This window comes from Cygnus atratus, chromosome 20 (assembly GCF_013377495.2).
Source record: "Cygnus atratus isolate AKBS03 ecotype Queensland, Australia chromosome 20, CAtr_DNAZoo_HiC_assembly, whole genome shotgun sequence".
NCBI lineage: Eukaryota > Metazoa > Chordata > Aves > Anseriformes > Anatidae > Cygnus > Cygnus atratus.
In genome coordinates, this window is record NC_066381.1 from 7129662 (window position 1) to 7148183 (window position 18522).

Sequence of the window (18522 nt, forward strand, 5' to 3'; positions counted from 1 at the left end):
GGCCTCAAGTTAGACTACTGGAAAAAGTTATCTGTCATGTCCTTCCATTGAATTCTGCTGTAAGCTAAGTTGGAGAATTTTAAATCTTTACTTCCATCTAAATAACATTTCCATTTGTGCAGCTTTCATCTGTGCCTTATCCATTATAATTCATCAGGTTTTGTCACTAGAGTAACGTATTTTTAATGTGTTGTAAGATAGCCGCAGTTTTTACGCTTGGTGAAATGTATCAGAAGAGAAGCAAATATCACACCAATAATTACATCTTCAGATGTATCCTAGTAGTGAATTTCCTGTAATGGGGATGTTTTGTGGAGAACAATAGGTATGGCAAAGGATTCAGAGATTTGTTTTAAAGATGTCGTAGGTAGCTGACTCTGCAGCAGAGTTCCCCCTGGACGCAACCTGTGCGTTCCCACCCGTTACCCCAGGTGGTTCCCAGGTACTTCGTCTTCGTGCTAGTTCTCTTTTCCAGCAAAGAAAGACTGGATGTGCTGCTTCTGTTTGCTCTGTCTCCTGTCTCTTTTGCAAGGATATGCTTCTCTAACTTTGTAGAGATTACAGAATATTTGCAAAATATTCCTCATATACGTTTATTGGACAGTATATGTGTTTGTCAAATAAGAAAATATTTAGGGTTGATCTGGGCCTCTGTGATCCAGAAGCGGTAAAGAAGCTGTGATAAATATCTCTTCTCCTATTCCACTCTCAATGTATTTTGGAGAACGCTTGCATAATTAATAAGGTCCTATTTTAGAAGAATTTTCTCTTCATATTAAAATCCCTTTAACTATGTAATACTACATTGAAGTGCACACCAGAAACTCTGAGGACCTCTGGCTGCTGGTGTTACCAGTGGTGACCCCGGCTCATGTCTTCTGAATCACGATGGTGGTGGCCATTGTGTGTTCCCTGCCCAAGTACACTATGGAGTCTGAAGGTTTTTTTGTTGTATTTCCTTACACAAACCTGGACAAAGGGGAGAGCTTTAGCTCTGGACCAGAGTCATGCCTGCCTTAGTGTCCTGCGCCTGGCAGCAGGGTCGAGCTGTGGATAACGTAGGTGCCCTCCCTCAGTCAACCAGGTCTGAGACATTTGTTGTAGTGATATGGAGAGGAATATTTCATGCCCTTTGAGATTGTTGGCCATCCTTCCTTTTATAACTCATGAGCGTGTCCTACTCCTCTCCACAAAATGCTCGTTCTTGGCTGAATGGTGCAGAACGAATCCCCGGTCTGTGCCGTCCTGTGCTCTCCGGTGAGTTCCTGAAACGCTGAAAGCCGGTTTAGTTGTGTGGTGCCATCTTCCACCTGCTTTTCCGCGAGCGTCACACCAGTGACTCTGCTCTTTGTCTGATCCTGAGCTGAGCCCCTTCAGCCACACCAGCAGAAGGCTGACCTTGGGAGAAATCTGAGTGGTTCGGTGCTGGTTTGGTGCTGGCTTGGTGAGCTGGGCCGGCTCAGCGCGCTGCCGGTGAGTGCAGGGACGACTGCGGGCACTGGGCTGCACGAGAGCCAGCAGCTGGATGGAGCTTGTGCTGCCTGCCACCACGGCAGGACCCAGGAGGAGCACTCAGACAGGTGCTTGGTGGCACCTTCTCCAAAATAGGTAGTAGCTAGGTTTGGGGATTCTTTGTTTTTATTGTTCTGTGATGGGCAGAGGAGATGATCATCCTACATTGATTTCTGCGTGGAGAAGAGACTGGAAAAAAATCCACTGGATAAAGGGTCAGAAAACCACTAATCCCCTCGTGTGAAGCTCCAGAGGGAGCTCAGCTGTGCAGAGCTGCAACGTAAAGACTGAAAACAGAACCTAAAATGTAAAAACGTGAAATGAGAGGTGAAGTGCAAAGTATCTGACGGGGAAAAGTGTGCACAATACAAGAGGGAAGGATGGGGAGCTGTTTGAAGCACGGGTGGCTTTTAACACCATATTCCTCCCTCCTTATCTAAGTGCTCATTTACAGCAAAAAACATGGAGGCAGAAAGACTTTCTGAAGGTCCTTAGACGTTAGACAGCGTAATGGGTGCTCCAAACATGGTTTCTTAAAGCATTTTTTTAAAATATTTGATGATCGCTGGAATGTCAGTCTTTTTTATTATTATTTTTTGAAATTACCAAAGGGAAGCCATCGAAAAGTTTTAATACTTTGTTAGAAATAATTACACTGGACACTCCTGACAACTTCTTTTTTTTTTTTGACATCCTGCTAAATCTTCCTGGTTCCTTTGGCAGAAGAAAAGGCGAAGCAGCCACTGTAAACATACCACAAAATTGCCAAAGCAGCAAGAAGTTTTCTCAAAACAGAAAAGTTTCACCAATTTAATCAGTGTGCTGAGCCCAGATATGCAGATTTGGTTAGGCACCTACCTGCTAGCTTGGAGATAGGGTTTCTTTCCCTTCTCTTAGGGGTACGGTGAGGACAGCCCAACAGGCTTTGTTAATATGAGGTGACGGCTTCTTAATAGGAGTGGCCAGGAGGTGATCGCAGAGATGTCGTATCACTTGGCTGGAAACCCTTTTGATTTTTCTCTAGGGGTCAGGATGGGGTGACAGCACAAGGTTTGCATTATTAGGTTTTGTCCTTAGAGTGGAAGAGGCTAAAAGTGTTTTGTTTTGGGGGAAAACTTAGATCTTGGGGGAAAAAAGCAAAAATCACAGAACTTTAAAGCCTGGCTCTGCTGTTTTCTGTGCTTTTGATCTTCTGCTGACCCTTAGTGCAGTCCTGGCTACAGCCATGCAAATGTTTTATCAGGGTGAGATGTAATTCTATAAGAACAGTTTTTTCCTGTGCTCGTCAAGAGTAGGGTGCTTCCAGGGCAGCCTGCGGTCAGAGTGTGGGTGAGCGGTGTCTGAATTTGGTTAGAAGCCTTTGCTGTGTGTCGGGGATGCCAAGCCATATTTAAAAAGTAAATTGGGATGTTTAATGTTAATCGCAGAGATTTTTGCTGGTAGCTTTTGGACTGAAAGCCAACGTGTGTTTTACTTGATTTCTTAAAATGCAAATAAAGCTGGTTTCCATCTTCCTCCTAGTTCAGCTAAACCTAGAACCCCTCTTTCTTCCCTTTAGTCCGCTGCTGTTCACCGGGTCTCCGAGTGGCAGCATCCTTCAGGATGAGCACCTCTCCTTGTGCTGCTGGTTCAGCTTCAGCTCGTTCTGCCCAGGGCTGACTTCTAACCCGAGGAAAGCCTTGGGGTCCAGGACCTTGGGAAAGGGGAATATGCGGATGCACGTATATTGAAAGGATAGGGAGCAATTCTTATAACAGTTTTGGGCTTGTTCCCTATCCATGTGTTCAGCCCGTTGTCCAAGCATCCACAAATCCTTCCTTTTCCCTGCCATGCCACTGCTCAAAGGCCGTAACAGACCCACGAGCCTGTTCCCAGGGAGCTGTTGCACTGGGATTTCTTGGAAAGACTCGCATGTGGCACTGCACATGTTAGCTATTTTGGTTTCCCTCCCCCTTCTTAATATGCAATTGTTCCTTCCCGCCTCGGTCCCCTTTTAATCGTTGCCTGTTCCTCCCTGCCCCAGCCAAGGAGACGAGAGGAGAGGTTATTTTTGCCAACGCTGTTTCTCAAATAGGCCACGAGCGTGCAGTAAGTAGCGCGGTGACTTTCTCCGTGGGAAACCGTCGGTGACTGGGATTTCTCAAGCCGTGTCCCCCTGGCAGCGCGAGATGTTTCCTCAGTTGCAGCCTGCAGTTGTCACTGCGCTGCCCGAGCTCCTCCCAGTCCCCACTTCCTTGTAACCCAATCTGCAGAGAGATCATGGGATTTGAATGCGCCTCGCTTTTCCCCTGCTCCGAGTGTTTGGGTTGTCCCTGCGCTCCTCGCAGAGCGAACTCTGTGCCGCGATCTCCATTTCTCTGGCTTTGCCTGTTCCAAAAAGCAGTTGACAGTTGTTAAAATCAGTTCTGGGCCAGCCACGATTTGATGCAATTAAACTGTGTTAAATGCGTTCCAGAACTGTTTCTTGGCCTAGATAGCAAACTAGTTAAACCCTGGGTTTGAAATCTATTTCTGTAGGATTTGACCCTGTACCCTGGGTAAGCTCGCTCTCTACCTTTGTAGATCTCAAATACAGCACAGGGTCTTTTGCCTTCCCGTGTCTCCTGGGGCCTTTTTGTTACTCTTTGCTTATCCAAGCCTTGCCTTGAGAATTACACGCTGGTCTAACCCTAATAATCTCACCCCACCACCCATAAAGACTAAATGTGTCGCAGCGATGGGATTTTCCCCGGCACCAGCTGAACCGATACAAACCCCACTTCATACCTGCTCGGTACACCCTTGTATGGAGGCAGGCTCTGCGATGGAGGTTTTTGTGAACATTTGCCATTTTAATTAAAAAAGAAGGTAACCTAGGCCTCGGCAGAACCTCCTGCTGGCTTCTAGAAGTGCGTATCAAAGTTGGGAAGGAAATAATGACACGTTTCAGAGGCAGTGCCTTACTGAGAATGCCAAGCTCCATTTTTCTTATAGGTTAATTGCCATATAGGCAAACCCTGAACTCTTACCTGGGTTTTTGGCTTGATTTTCCTTCTTCCCTTTCTACGCAAAACCCCTCTAACTCCTGCTTTGAAGTATTTAGAACTGGGTTAGTCTCTGGCTGGAGGTGTGTGGTAGAACCTCGTGTTAATTCTTGCCGGGACCTGCCCGTTTTGCAGCAAGAATGCAGGCAAACCCATCTGAATGCTGATCATCTGTCCTTTGAGGAGAACGGGAGATTATTTTTCCTTCAGTGAACACACTATGCGGGCAGACAAACCCTAGAGCATCGCCATTCCACAAGCCTCGGGTCCCCGAGTCGTGCCCTTGGAGATGGGGAAAGGCTTTGTCAGGATGCTCGGGGCTGAGCTCCATCGACCTGGGGATGGTCACCGCAGTTATTTCCCTGCCCCGGGACCAGAAGGTGCTGCTGGAAGCTGCTAGCTGAGGAAAATGGCCTAGGCTTAAGAAGAGGTCTCTATGTGAGCTTTGTGTTCCAAGCAAAATACCTCGTGGAAGAAGCAAGTCCTCACCCAGGCTGTTACTTTGGTTTGCGTTGCACTACACGTTTTAAATTGATTTGCAAAACCAAGACTGGACAAAAGATTTATTCCTGACTTGACAATAACAAGCAGAGAGCTTTGGATACTAGAATAACATGACAATTGTTTACTTAGAAAGGACATGATTTATATTCACTAGCTTGTAATTAGTCAGGAAAGCTTAAAAAATAATTCCAGAATGATTTGTAGTTTATTAAAGAAATGTTTTGACAGTCAGTTTTTGATGTATATATCAGTGGTTCTTTTTTTTCCCCCCATATTTTGGAAAAGCCCCTACATTTTTCAAATTCTTTTATTTAGATGGCAGGTGTTTTTTCTTAAATAGCCCCTATCTCCTAAAATAAAGTGTGAATTAGTAGAATTAATATTTTCAACTGCCTTGTATTTCCCCCTGTTGCAGGACTCGATGGCTGTGGGCCATCACAGCCAGGCTGGTCCAGCACCAGGGTGTGTGTCCTCCTTCCCGTAGTCTTTCACAGTCTTCCCATTGCTCTCTCTGGTATCGAAGGCTAATAACTGTAGTGGCTATAAACTGGCATAATCACTGCGTTTTGCAGGTATCGCAAATATTTTTACGTTTAACTAGAAATAGATATCGTTAATATTAATATGGGGAGAAATGAAATATTAATAGACAAATAGAAATTTAAGTAACCTGTAATACAGAAAGATTGTCTTAAATATGTGATGCTTTTATACTTTGCTCTGAGCTGGCAGGGTGATAATGGTAATCCCCCGTTCTTAATTTCATCCCTAAATCTCAAGGTGTATGAAATGAGCGATGAATACATATTTGTTTCACGTTTATACGGCAGGGATAGGGAGGTACAGGTGGAGCAATGAGTGATTTGCCCAGCATTGCTGGTGACAGAGGAAGAAGGATTTGTCCCTTGGCTCCCGGTTAACATCTGACCAGCCAGACCTGCAGGACCGCTAGGCTGTAAAGCAGAAGTCCAAGGTTAGGAGATGCTGGGGTGCTGGCGTGGTCTCTGCTCCGTGGGGTGTGGTGGAACAGCTCAAGCCTCAGGTTCACACCGGTGTCCCAGATCTTCCTCAAGTGCCTGACCTACTCGAAGCGCAGCCTGCAAGGGGATTTTTGTTTCTACACATATTCACTATAGATTTTTCTCATCACAGTGGCCATTTAATGTTGCTCATGAATGAGCTGGATAAATGTTGAAATTTGTGATATGGTACATTACTATGATGGGACTCGTTGCCTGATTTGTGCTTTTTTTTGTACGTAAGTGTGAAAAGGGCCTTAAATATGCCATCGATCAGTCCTTAAACTTGATGAACAGCAAACTCGATCTTTTTGTTCAGGGAGCCAGTCACACCCAGGGATAACTGGGGACTGCTCACCTAAGTAAAAATATTCCTGTGTGTGTACAGTTGCAAGAAGTGGAGGTTGTCTGGACATCTTTATGGAGGTTGTCTGGACATCTTTATGGAGATCTGTGGGGGCAGAGTGTATCCTTTTATCCTCTCTGTGCAGTCCCTACCACAGCTGTATCTCAAATCTCCCTAAGGGTCTAGATGTTGTGCAGTGCAATTACATGCTGATGTTTTTGGTAAAAGAGCCGAAAGCATTCTCACCTGATGTGCTAGGAAGAAAGAAGAGCTTCGAGCCCCTGTGCCTGCCAGGAGTCTGTAAGCGTTGAGCTCAGTTCTTCGCAAGAAACTTTTCATCTGTTCTGGATTCTGCTTTAGCTGTCTCCGCAGAGAAGTTTACAGCATTGGTATTCATTTAAAACATATCTGCGCAGTAAAATTGCTGTGGCTTATTTGGAAATAATCAAGCTAAGGATTGTATTGCTTCAGTTCTATTATTTTTAAACTCGAGTAACCAAAGCAGCATAAAGGCCTTGAAATTTGAGCCCGTGTGTGGAAGTGCTCAGTGTGCAGGACCTTGGTTTTCTGGGGGAATTCTGTTTGGTGTTGCCACAGCCATGGAGTATACAATTTAGTGAGTTCTTTTTTGTGAAGATCTGCTTTTAGCTTTGGAACTAATACCACCTGTGCTGGTTTGAAATTGTTCACACCTATTTAGCGTGTGCATTGCAAAATCTACCTACCTATTTACATAGGTGCTGGAGAAACAAGGGTGATACGGCCCCGCATGAGTGGAAGGGGAGTATCGTGTGAGTTGTGATTCTACTTGTCTGCTTATGGTCTGGTTTGGAGGCATCGAGCACCTGCTGATTTAGGGGTTTTCTATATGTGATTTCACGCCTGTGATTAGCATTTCTAAGGACATGACACACAGGGCCTCACCACTAAAGTATGTTCTGTAAATACATAAACAGAATTACAGCGATGGTCATTGTCAGTCCGTCCTGACTGGTTTCCAGAGGTAACCCAACAGGACACGGCATGCTTCGTTGGGTCCGTGTGATATAACAGGTCTCAGGCTTGAAACTTCTGAGTAAAATTCCTTCCCTTGAATGGAGTTCCCACCTCCTTTCGATGCTTCCTCAATGGCAGTTGTTTGCCTTTTGTTTTTAATGATTAGGGCAGGATATTGCAGTATTTAGATAGCGTATTCCAGTGTCTTACCATTTTATTGTTCAGAGACTTAAAGTCAAACTCCGCAGAACACTTCAGCTGCTTCGCAGAAATCTGTGGTTGCATTTATCTGAAACCAACCATTTGCTTTGCCGGGATTTCTCAAGGTAGAAGATGACTGGTAATAATAGGACTTGTAAGTTCTGGGAGGTGTGAGAGGTGTGGTATGATGGCATCTTTAAACAGCTTTTTCTGGACAACATCTCAGAGCAGTCCCTGGTTAGCTGATGTTATCATTGCAGCGTTGTCCCTAAGTTAACAGCAAGGCCGTGTTTGTTTTGCTGTTTGGAGAAACTATTAGTATTCTGCCTGAATTGAGCAGGCTGCTAATAATACTGATTAGCTTCTGCATAAGGTGGAGATGGCAATCTCATTAATTTCGTATTTAATTACCAAAAAATCAAAGCAAAGAGCTCTGGAATGATTTGTAACCATTGTGCTGTTGTTCGGTAGCTGTCAGTGGAGCCATATGACCACCACGTATTCAATATTTAATTCTATAGTTTTCCTCTTTCTTTTTGCTTTGCTGGATTTTTTTTCTTCCTTTTTGTGTGTATTTTTGTTTAAAATTAAGTCATAAATTGCTAAGAGCAAGGAAAATGGTTGTGTAGCATCTGGTTTGGTGCCTTGAATCTCCACGAAGCACCTTGAAGATTTTCTTCAAAGATTTTGAAGATATTTCTCACTTCAAGCCTGTTATTTCTGAGCCTGCCAGCCATGTCGGTCTGTTGAGCTCAGGTTTGACTTGAAGGATAAATCTGCTGGTGATGTGGGGCAGTCAGCTCACGGGTTTCTAGCACGGACCTCTCCTGAGGCTTAATAAACACGGACAAGGTATGAATGTCTCTTCTCGGCAGGAAACATGGCTTTCCTGCTGCAGATGCTGCTTTCTGCATGCATGCACATCTCGACATTCCTCCGTCTCTGGTGTAGTGTATTGTACTTGCTCTGCAAGAGAGCTGCTTCTTAGAACGCTTACCTCATGTGGAAGAAATAATTTTATAAAGCTTTGAAGTAAGAGCAGTTTTAAATTTACAGCGACTTAGACGTGCTGCGCTCTGCTTTGTTCCATTGTGGTAGAAGCCACTTGCCTGTGTAACTTGAAAACAATAATAAAACAGGCATAAACAAACATAAAACAAGGTAGCATTCGAGGTATCTTTATAGCGAGCAGTAACTAAACACCTTTCACTTTATTCTGCCTGGCCTGGAAAGCATCAGGGTTGTCGTCATCCGCTTTGGAATGGCTGCTCTCACGGGCAGGAGCTCCGAAGGGGAAATTCTTCTGCACGGACATGTGGAGTTGCAAGTTGTCCAAATGTTAACAACTGCAGGCAGCCCGAAAGTTTAAGCTTTTATTTGCCAGAGAGCTCCTTCGCTCTTGTTTGGGTTTTGCTTTTTTTTTTTTTTTTGGACGTGTGATGTCATCATTCTGCGAGGTCCGCGCTCCGGCGTCCTCCAGGAAAACAAAACAGGGGACGAGACCGGAATTTCAAATGCAAGAAAACAAGCAGATCTGATTCTTCCTCTCCTCCCGCCCCCTTTTTCTTTGAAAGGAGCTTTCAAGCTGACTTTTTACAGCAGGAATTAGTTTAATAGAAAAAAGAGCGTTAGGAAGCACGGCTATTTCTCTTCAGTTCTTACTATCAAGTTCTCCAAAATAAACTTTCCTTCCTGCCTTGTGTGCTGTAGGTAGTGAAGGATGTGATGCCTCTTGTGCGCCAGATGCAAGTGGATGGCTATTTTATAAATAGCCAAGGCCTTTAAATATCCACGTCCTTGCCTCAGGAATCTTTTTTGTCTTTTACTATAACTTTTCTTTGTTTTTCGCTATTTGGGAGACGTTCAAGCAAGCACGGTGTAGTGGCTTGTTGCCACGCTTCCGTTAGTTCCTCCCAGAGAACTATCCCATAAAGTTTTTAGGAAATCATGGTACTGCCAGCAGCCTTCCACCGAGGTTACTGCCAGCCCTGGCCAGGGTCAGGGGAGCAGCCAAACCCGGTGGTGTGGCTGCTGCAACCAGGCTGGAGTTGGAGGTGTCCCGCAGTTCTTCTTGCTTTCTGGGAGCCCTTCAGTGGCCGGGCAGCCACCGCCTTCCACGTACTGAGCCATGCAGCCCACGTAAGCACCAACACGTTGTTCTTTTCCAGGCTAGGGCTCAGTCATAATGACTTTGCAAAATAATCTGCAGAGAGGTGTTTTTCGGTATTTGGAGGATGTAAACTCTGAGTATTGGTCTTCAGAGGTAGGTTGGGGTCTCCAAAAAGCTGTCCAGATGCAGTAAGAACTTTGGGCAGCAAGCAAGGCTGGAGCTGATGCTCTTTGCCCTGGTGTGTTCAGGAACCTTAATTAGTTCTTGGTTGCTCTTCATAGCTCGCGTCCCAAAAGTAAATACTGTCTTCTGGCATGGCGTGTTGGGTTCTCGGTAACTCCCTGTGCAGCTGGGCTGCAGGGGTGATCTGCATGCGGTGTGAACGAGCAGCTCTCGCGTTTTGCTGGCCGGTTGTGAGGACAGTATCTGCCAGAGGTATCGGGGCTTGTCCTACTTTCCCTGCTCAAAGTACAAGATCCTTAGCATGTGTAAAATGGACACCTGACTTCCCCTTGGTTTATTAGCCAACAGGAGCAGTCAGCAAATAGATCTTCCTTTTAATATTGAAACTTGGCTGTTTTTTTTTCCCTAATTTGTCTGTTCCTCCTGACAAACAAAAAGCATAATCCATCATTCCAAACTGCTGAAAAAGAGGCCTCAAATTGCCAGGTATGAAATTATGCTGCTTTTTCACTTACCAGTAGGAAACGGCATGCCAGATGTTTTAGAACCTACAAAGAAGAAAGTTCTTTGTATGTGTGATGTTAGTATTCACAAAAGGTGTCAGATTGACAGCCTTGGAGATTGTGGAGATTGGAATGTTATTTATCCCTAGAATAGGTGCAGTGCAGACTGCAATAGTGCAAAAATTTCTTACCTTATTCTGCTGTTACACCCTACTAGTGCCCTTCAGAGGCAGCCTCCAGGGGTAAGGAACACTTGCTCTGTGCCCATTTAGGTAGTTGGCTGCTTTGATGAAACTGCCAAAAGGATATGAAGGTGGTGGTGTTGTTTATTTTTGTGCTGTGGGTGCTTGTCTCTTGAAATCCAAATAATGAGAAAGGAATTCACTAACATCTGCCTCTAAACAGCTCCTGCAGCAGAGGCAACCTTCAGCCACCATGTTCTCTGGTCGTATACAGGCTGCCGGGCTCAGGTCAGAAGATGCTAGCCATCCTAATTCTGTCGTTCAGTGAGTTATCCATTCTTCTGCAAAGCTGTAGCACAGAATCAGGTAAATAATGCTGTTCCTTGTTTTAATAAGCTGGGCACTGGATGAAACTTGGAAAAAAAGCAAACAAAACAACCCAGACCTTGTTCATTTAACAGTTGGCATAAGGAACTGGACATCAGGCCTTTGTGTTTTTGCTGTGACCTTGTGTGATCATAGATCACCTTTTATTCACATAGTTTACATCTTGTTTGTAAGCTAAGAATGTTTATTGCAACTCTACTAAGCACCCGGCAAATATCAGGTGCTTTTTAAGTGTCTGTAATGAAAGTCTTATTCTGATGTTCCATTGCAATTTTGCCAGTTGAATAATACCTCTTTAGGATAAAGTGCTGAAAAGTAAAAGAACAGGAGAATGAGCACAGGAGAACAGGAGAAGGAGAAGGAGTTTGTCACCAGAGTTCTGACCTTGCCACACTTCTCCAGACCCAGTGTAAGAGAATAAATGCCAAAGACCTGCGAATGGAGATACCGTAGGTGTGGTCTTTCCCATCCTGCTGCACTGACACGGTTGGTTGATGTTAGTCATGCAAAGCCATCTTCCTCATTCTGCAGGCTGCGAAACAATAGATCTGGGTTGTGATCTGCTTGCTTCAAGCTGTGGTGATGATATGTTTGAATACCATCGGCTAATAACGTTTCAGCTTCGGAATGAATCGTCTTTATTTCAGAGATATGGCTTTATTTTACTTTGAACCACCAATTAAAAACCGTCAACCGCAGTGCAAACTATCACTTCCATCCCAAAAGGCAAACCTCTTTGTTAAAGCTTTCAGTGTTCAGCAGGACAAAATTTCTAATAATGTTTCTCAGTATAAAATATCTGTGTTACGATAAAATTTAAATATGGATAGCTATCATTAATTAAGCTGGACTTTAGGTAACAGCTGGTCTTCTCTAGCAAAATTCCATTAATTTCCATCACAGCATTTTTCACTTACTTTTTAAGAAAATTAGATTTTTCTGCCTCAGAATAAGGACTAGTTCACTGCAGCCATAGCTGACTGTAAGGCAGATCCTTTGGTACTCTAGGAGTTAGGAGCATCTTAAGGAACCTGGACAGAAACGGTGACAGTATTGAACTCTAGCGCAGCCAACTTTTCTTGTTTTGTAGAAGTGTTCGCCAAACTCTCCAGGAAAATAGGAGGGTCTCTGGAAGGTGTCGTGAGAAAGGCGTGGTGTTTTGTGTGAATTTGGGCCCATCCGCTAAAACAAAAGCGGAGAAAGAATGCAAAGACCTGGTTCTAGGAAAAAAAAAAAAAAACTAAACCACAGCAGGTGATGTCTTTTCGAAAACTTCTAACATCCCCCAGCAAGGTCTGTCCCACTGTTCTCCTGGGGCTGTTCCCAGGCTGCCCTTGTCCCTTGATGGTTTACTTCTTCCATATCTTGCCAGACCCAGACCCTTATGTGGCGTATCGGTGGACAGTCACAAGGAAGCCCTTCCGACCACACAGCTTAATCCCACTCAAGCTGCACGGAGCGGTTACAGCTCTGGGCAGTGGCTCATTTGTCATCTTCAGCCTCGGTACTTCACACGATGGTGTGATCGTGTCTCTGAGTTGCACAGTTCAGCTTTGGCCGAGCCACTGCCTCAAGATCAAAGACTCTTCGCAAGAGCCACGACTGCCAGCCAGCAAAGCGCAGGCTTCGAGCTCAGTCCTGCCAGTACCGAGTGCTTAAGGAGGGGTATGAGATTATTTTAATTGGCTTTTCCTTTGCAGTGCTGTTCCCTTACTGCATCTCTCAAAGGTCAGCCTCGGAAGAGTCACCTGTTGGCAGCTTCCTGCTCGTGCAAAAGCTGAGGCCGGAGTCCTTGAAGCAGGCAGGACAACCTTGTTCCAGAGAGCCAACGTGAGAGCAGGGTCCACCATATCTCAATTAACCTTTTATTTAAAGGCACAGAAAATAGCCTTCTCCATCGACTGAAGCAATCAAATTTTGTTCACCTCAACTAAAGGGGAGGAGTGGAAGAGGTCGCCGATTTTTTTTCATTCATTTGCTTTTGTGAATGATTGCCGAGAACAGCTGGATTAAGCAGCTTTGTGTGTGAGCGCACGAAGAACCTATGAAACATAAGTGTTTGGATCTGTGCTGCTGGAATAGACCGATTTCTGATTACAGCTTTCTGTCAAATTTAGGATGGATGTGTTCCTACTGTAGCTGAAATTGCCTTTTCAGCCTTAAAATACTTTAATGCTTACTAGGTACATTCAAGGAACTTAAGCGCTTTCTTTCTCACTTCAGTCCAGAAGAAACTGCAGCATTTCTTGCTTGGGAGCAGAAGAGTTGCTGTACAGGAGGAACGTTTTTGGAAGTATTTCCAGTCAGAGCCAACCTGCGTGGAATAGACCTTGGCCATTAAAACCTGCTCTATGGACCTCGTTTCTGAGTTGTTCCAAGTATTTCCTTCAGGTGCAAATGTTCCCCTACCTCTTTCGTGCCTTATATTCAGGGCAGTTAGTAACACTGCCAAAACAAGGAAAGAGCCAGCTAGCTTTTTTAAAGCAGGCTTTTGGAGAAAAGATGTACTTGTTTACCTTTAGCGTGTGCGCAATGACGACTGAACCTGTCTTTCTGGTGGAGAGGCAGTTAAGCAACAGGGTGCCTAAGTCCATGGGTTGATGGACGTTTTAGTAAACCCTCTGTGAGGCGAGTTCTTGTGGATTTCAAGGGCATATTTTGCTGGAAGTCATTCCTCTCCTCAGTTTTACAGAGCCTGCGGGTACTGGGATTGAAAAGACCCATAGCACTTCAGCACTCCATGGATGTATCTCCTTCCTGGTGGCACACAGAGATCAGTGATACAGGCTGGTAAAACACACAGCTTAATTTTTATATAAGCTCATCAGCACAGAGACTCCTTGCATTTGCAAACCAGCTGCTGCTTAGTGGGGCCCACGGGGCGCTCCCGGAGCACGCGGTGCGGTGGCAGCAGCGGTGCAAAGCAGCACCGGGCGCTGCGTGGGCGGTTTGGACCTGCTGGTGCTGGCCAGGCCCAGGGCTGCAGGGCTCAGGAGGACTTCTCCCTGCTGTAGAGGCTCTCGTTTCCATTTCCTAGACTGTTGGGAATCTCTGTCCTGCGCGCGGTGAATCATTCCTGGATAGCACCCAGGCAGCGTGGAGGAGGAAGGTGCCTGGTGTGAATGCAGGGAGGTATAAAAGTCAGATGAGAGAGGGGAAATAAGAAGAGTAGTGAGATGGGGACTGCAGAGGGATCGGAGACGGAGGAACTACGGCTGATGGAGAAATGGAGCCGGAGGTTTGCAGAAGAGGTGACTGGGGAGGTGGGGAGGGAGGCAGCGAGCGGAGGTCGGTTGGCAAGGGGGGTGGCAGGCTCAGTTCTGACATCTTCTAATTCTGGAGCACTTGCCTTTGTAACCTTAATCATTTTGTTCTAATACACTAGATAGAAAAATTACATTATATGTTCTGAGGAATTTGGTTACTATGGTAATGGGTATATAAGTACATAAGAGATAAGATGTCAGCAGTCAGAACAGCTGTAATTTAGCACACAAACCCGTGACTGCCTGAATTTGGGGAAGCAGGCCGGTACAAACTTCTCCTGCTTCGATCTCTTGTTTTACTGCCGGCACGTCTGTTCCCGTGTGAAAGTGACGTCAGAGCTTCTACAGTAAATCTTCCAGTTTTATGGAATTTCGGCAGACGTGCCCGAAATTTCTGGGTAAACAAACCACATACCTCCCTCTGTGCCAGGGGAGCGAGGTCTCTGTATTCCCACCCGGCCTCTGCACGTGCAGACCCGGGGACAAGTTAAAAGGGGTGGCTGTCCCCATGTGTGGAAACATAAATGGGACTGTACAAAGTGCACGGTCATGCAGTAACAAGAAACGTCCTATATAAAACTGGTTTATCAGTTAGAAATGGAAGGGTGTGAAAGACTTGAGTATATCCATTGATAACATGGTGATTGTAAAACTGAATGCTGTGTGGCCGGGAAATATGCAGATGTGGAGAATTTTGATGTTAAAAAAAATGCTTAGTTCGGGGCAGATGTGTGGAAGGGCTGCCGGGATGGTCTGGGAAGTGAATGTGTTGTAGAGGGAGGCAGAACTGGCCTGCTTTTTTGAGCTAAGGAGACACAGTACATGTCTGTACTTGCCCTTATCCCTCAATATTGATAAGGGAAGAGAACTGTTTAAGCTTTAAAGACAGTGCAGGAAAAAGAGTAAATCAGTGTAAACTGGCACATAATAAATACAAACTGTAAATCACTCTTAATCGGTTATTAAATCGATTCCTAATCAAATAGGAATGGGGTTCTGGAGCAGCCTTGTAGTCAGGGTCGTGGCTTTAAGAAGTCCTCAGGGAGCTGGCCATTAGTTGATAACTGGATTCTGTTGTATAGTCGCTTAAAATAGCAGGTACAGGACTTGACGAGACCTTCAGTCCTATGATCCTAACTATCCAATGGAGTCATATTCTGTGTCTGAGCCACTGGCACCCAAATCGTTGTGTGTATTAGTTAAGAAAAACATTTTCTCCCATGAAACCAAATAAAACTCATCAAATTAAAAGGGTATGCTTGTTGTCTTAATAGGCACTGAAAGCTACTTTTTTGTTAGTGGAAGAGAAGTAATCTAGGCCTTGTAGAACTTGTAGGAGAAGCATTGCCTCAACTAGGTAAAATCTTGAAAAAGATGTTCTTTGTTGATGTTTTATTTCGGTTTTAGGTTGTTTGACTAATCCTCTTGCTGTGTGCTATTTAAAAAGTTTTCCTGCTCAGTCATGTGAGGACAGGAAGAATAAGTACTCAGCTTGAGCTGGAGAAAAACGGGACCGGTTGCCATTACCCTGGGGGATTCCAGCAGGAACGGAGGTGTTGGGCTTCGGGTGCGTGCTGCTCAGCGAAGGTTCTCCACTGGGTGCAGAGGATGTGGCAGAACAAATTGCACGGCTGCAGGAGGTTTCAAACTGTTCTGATGCTGAAATACGTTCTACCTTTTTGAACCTGCTTTAAGTTGCAAAGTGGAGTAAGAAGCTTAGATATGCATATATATGTTATATATGCATATGTGTGTTCCTTATACATATATCCTTGCTGAACTCCTAATGCCCTGTTAAGTGTGCTCTGTTAGATTGCTCACTCCTTCATAAAGAGCAGAATGGCCTTTCACTGGTAATCTGTTTTTTAAACAGCTTTGCAGCATTTATTAAGTAATGAAGATCCATCGTGTCCATGCGTGTTACTAGAACCTGGTGAGATACTTCCTCATTATTTGTGTGCGGCCTTTCGATAAACCTCTTCTCTGGATGTGATGGTAGTAGTATGTTTTATAACCTCCTGTGTTAAACAAAATTGACCTTTTTCATAACAAAGTGTGTTGATGAAATGTTTGTGTCTCGTCCTGCCTTCTGTCTCTGGCAGTGGGTAACGATTAGGTGCATCAGCAGAGCCAGGAGCATTCAGAAATACCTTACCTGACCTGTCTGTGGATGCTCTTACACGTGTAAATGTCTAGTTTAAAAACCAGTGTTTATATCTCTTGGACTCAGTACCTTTGCAGTATTTTCTGCTGGTTAATTTTAGTCTTTATAGCTTGGTTGGTTGAATTCCTTCACCGTTATAAATATGCTGCTCTTACATTTTATGGACTGTCCCCTTGCTCTTGAAGTGAGAGCACTTTACGTGACTTTCTTATGTGTTGTTTTTAACTCTTACACCTTTTCTTCATGGAGTTTAGTTTGTCTTCTTGGACATTTATGATTTTGTACTTATGAAGCCTTATTGTACTGTACTTTGATTTTATTGCTAGTAGATTTGAGTGGGGAATAATAGCCAGGAGCAGACCATGGCAGAGATTTTCTTAATGTTTTTTTTTCAGAAATTCTATATTATTTTCCTAATTGATTCTTCTTCTTTTTCTTTTTCCTTTCTTTCTTTTATTTTTTTTTAATTTGACATTGTCTTCATGTAATTGTGCAATTATTTTCAATGAGTTGTCTGCCCAAGGCTCATTTCTTGTGAGTTATGTTTAGTTTGGGAGTAGGGGTGTGTTTGATCACTCATTACTTTGGGAACTTTGATCTCTTGTTTTGTTGCTCATTCGCGTTATTTTTTATGGTTCTTGTATCATTTTTGGTGCTGTCAGCTGCCCTAAATATAACTTATGTTCTTTTCCCTCTCTGATTTGAGATCTTACCTGCAAATATTTTGCAGGTTCTGCACTGTACCTGTGGTCGCTCAGGGGCTGCAAGGCCCTTTTCCCTTGAAGCGTTTCATCATCTATCTGATCTCTTGCTTTTTTCAGAGCTTTGCATCAGTATTTCAGCTCTCAGTCCAGAGGTGGTTTGGTTTCTACCTACGACAAACCAATACTCAGGATAATTTTGTGTACCAGACCTTGCTCAGTACTTCTTTGAAGATCCTTCTCTGTTCTGTTATTTTAATGACAAATAGTCTAGCGCCTAACTGCTTGGCTTGTTAGTTCTCGGGGTCACCAAGTGATTAGGATGTTATTTCCCCCAAATATTAGCTCAGTCGGTTCTGTTCAGTTTGGTGTGTGCTCCCCTGGAGCAGGAGCTGTTGCAAGGAGTCGACGTCGTTCTGGAGTTACTTCAAGCTTCTGGGACAGTTGTTCATCTTCATAGCTCAGTAGTGTTTAATTTACAGATTTATTGAAGGACCAGCTTTCTTGATGCATGGTCTGTGATACCTGCTCTTCTCACAGAGCCAAGTCACCACGTTTGTGCGAGTAATTTGTCTTCCTTGCTCTCCCCTCGCCCTCCAGCCCAGCAGCAGAGCAGATGGGCGGCTGCCCAAGGCCCCTGGCTGCCGCGGGTTTGGTTGTGTTGTTCTGTTTGCTGGATCGCTTTCTTTTTTTACAAGACTGTTCCCACAAAATCTTCCAGTTCTCTCTTGGATTTTTCAGTTGGATTTAATTTCTATCCCAGATCCCTGCTGCTGGCTTCGGTGTCCCCACGTTTGCTTGCTCAGGGAGAACCTGGAGCTGTGTCCCATGTGTCGCACCGAATTTGATCGCATGCACCATTTAAATGTTTTCCTGTTCTTACTGGTCAGAAAGACTTTGAATTGCTTCCTTTCAGGCCTCCTTTCTGAAACTGGGTATGATACTGCTACTTTTTAATTACTTCTTTTCTCGAGGGTAATTGCCTATATTGTGGTCTTTAGTGGCTTAGTTCTGAATCTGAGTCCAAAACAGCTAATTTGCTTGTTTACTATACTTGTTGTTCTGGGGAAGAATTGGTTAGGGGTCAAGAAAAGGTTTCTTTAAACTCTAGTCCCGTTAGAACATCTAGCTGTAATTTTTTTTTTATGGGCAGCTGGAGTTTCCCAGTATTTTTGCCTCTGGAATCGATGGACTCCCATCAGCTGGCTGCTCACCAACCTTCTCCTGGCCGGTGAGCGGCCAGCAGGATCTCCTGCACTGCAGCCATCAAACCTCACACTCCTCAGTCATTGCAATGCCAGCTGAGAGACGTGGGCACGAGCTGTCTGCAGGTGATTCAGTGCAGAACACGTTTTGGTGTGATGCTTCACCGAGTAAAGGTAAGTAGCTGGCAACTACCGAGAACTTAATGAACTGCTAAAGAAG

General features: G+C 44.5%; 1 protein-coding gene across 4 annotated transcripts in view; it reads left to right on the forward strand.

Moving 5' to 3' along the window:
• Positions 1 to 18522, forward strand: part of TAOK1 (TAO kinase 1) — a 72374-nt gene that overhangs the window by 2182 nt on the left and 51670 nt on the right. The window contains exon 2 of one of the 4 annotated variants that reach the window (XM_035561038.2): positions 18251 to 18476. The exons of 2 other annotated variants lie outside the window; for them this stretch is intronic. The gene's annotated coding sequence lies outside the window, so the exon portion shown is untranslated. Of the gene's footprint in view, positions 1 to 14046; positions 14218 to 18250; positions 18477 to 18522 lie in introns of those variants that run through there. One more of the 4 variants, XM_050714702.1, reaches the window with a different exon arrangement.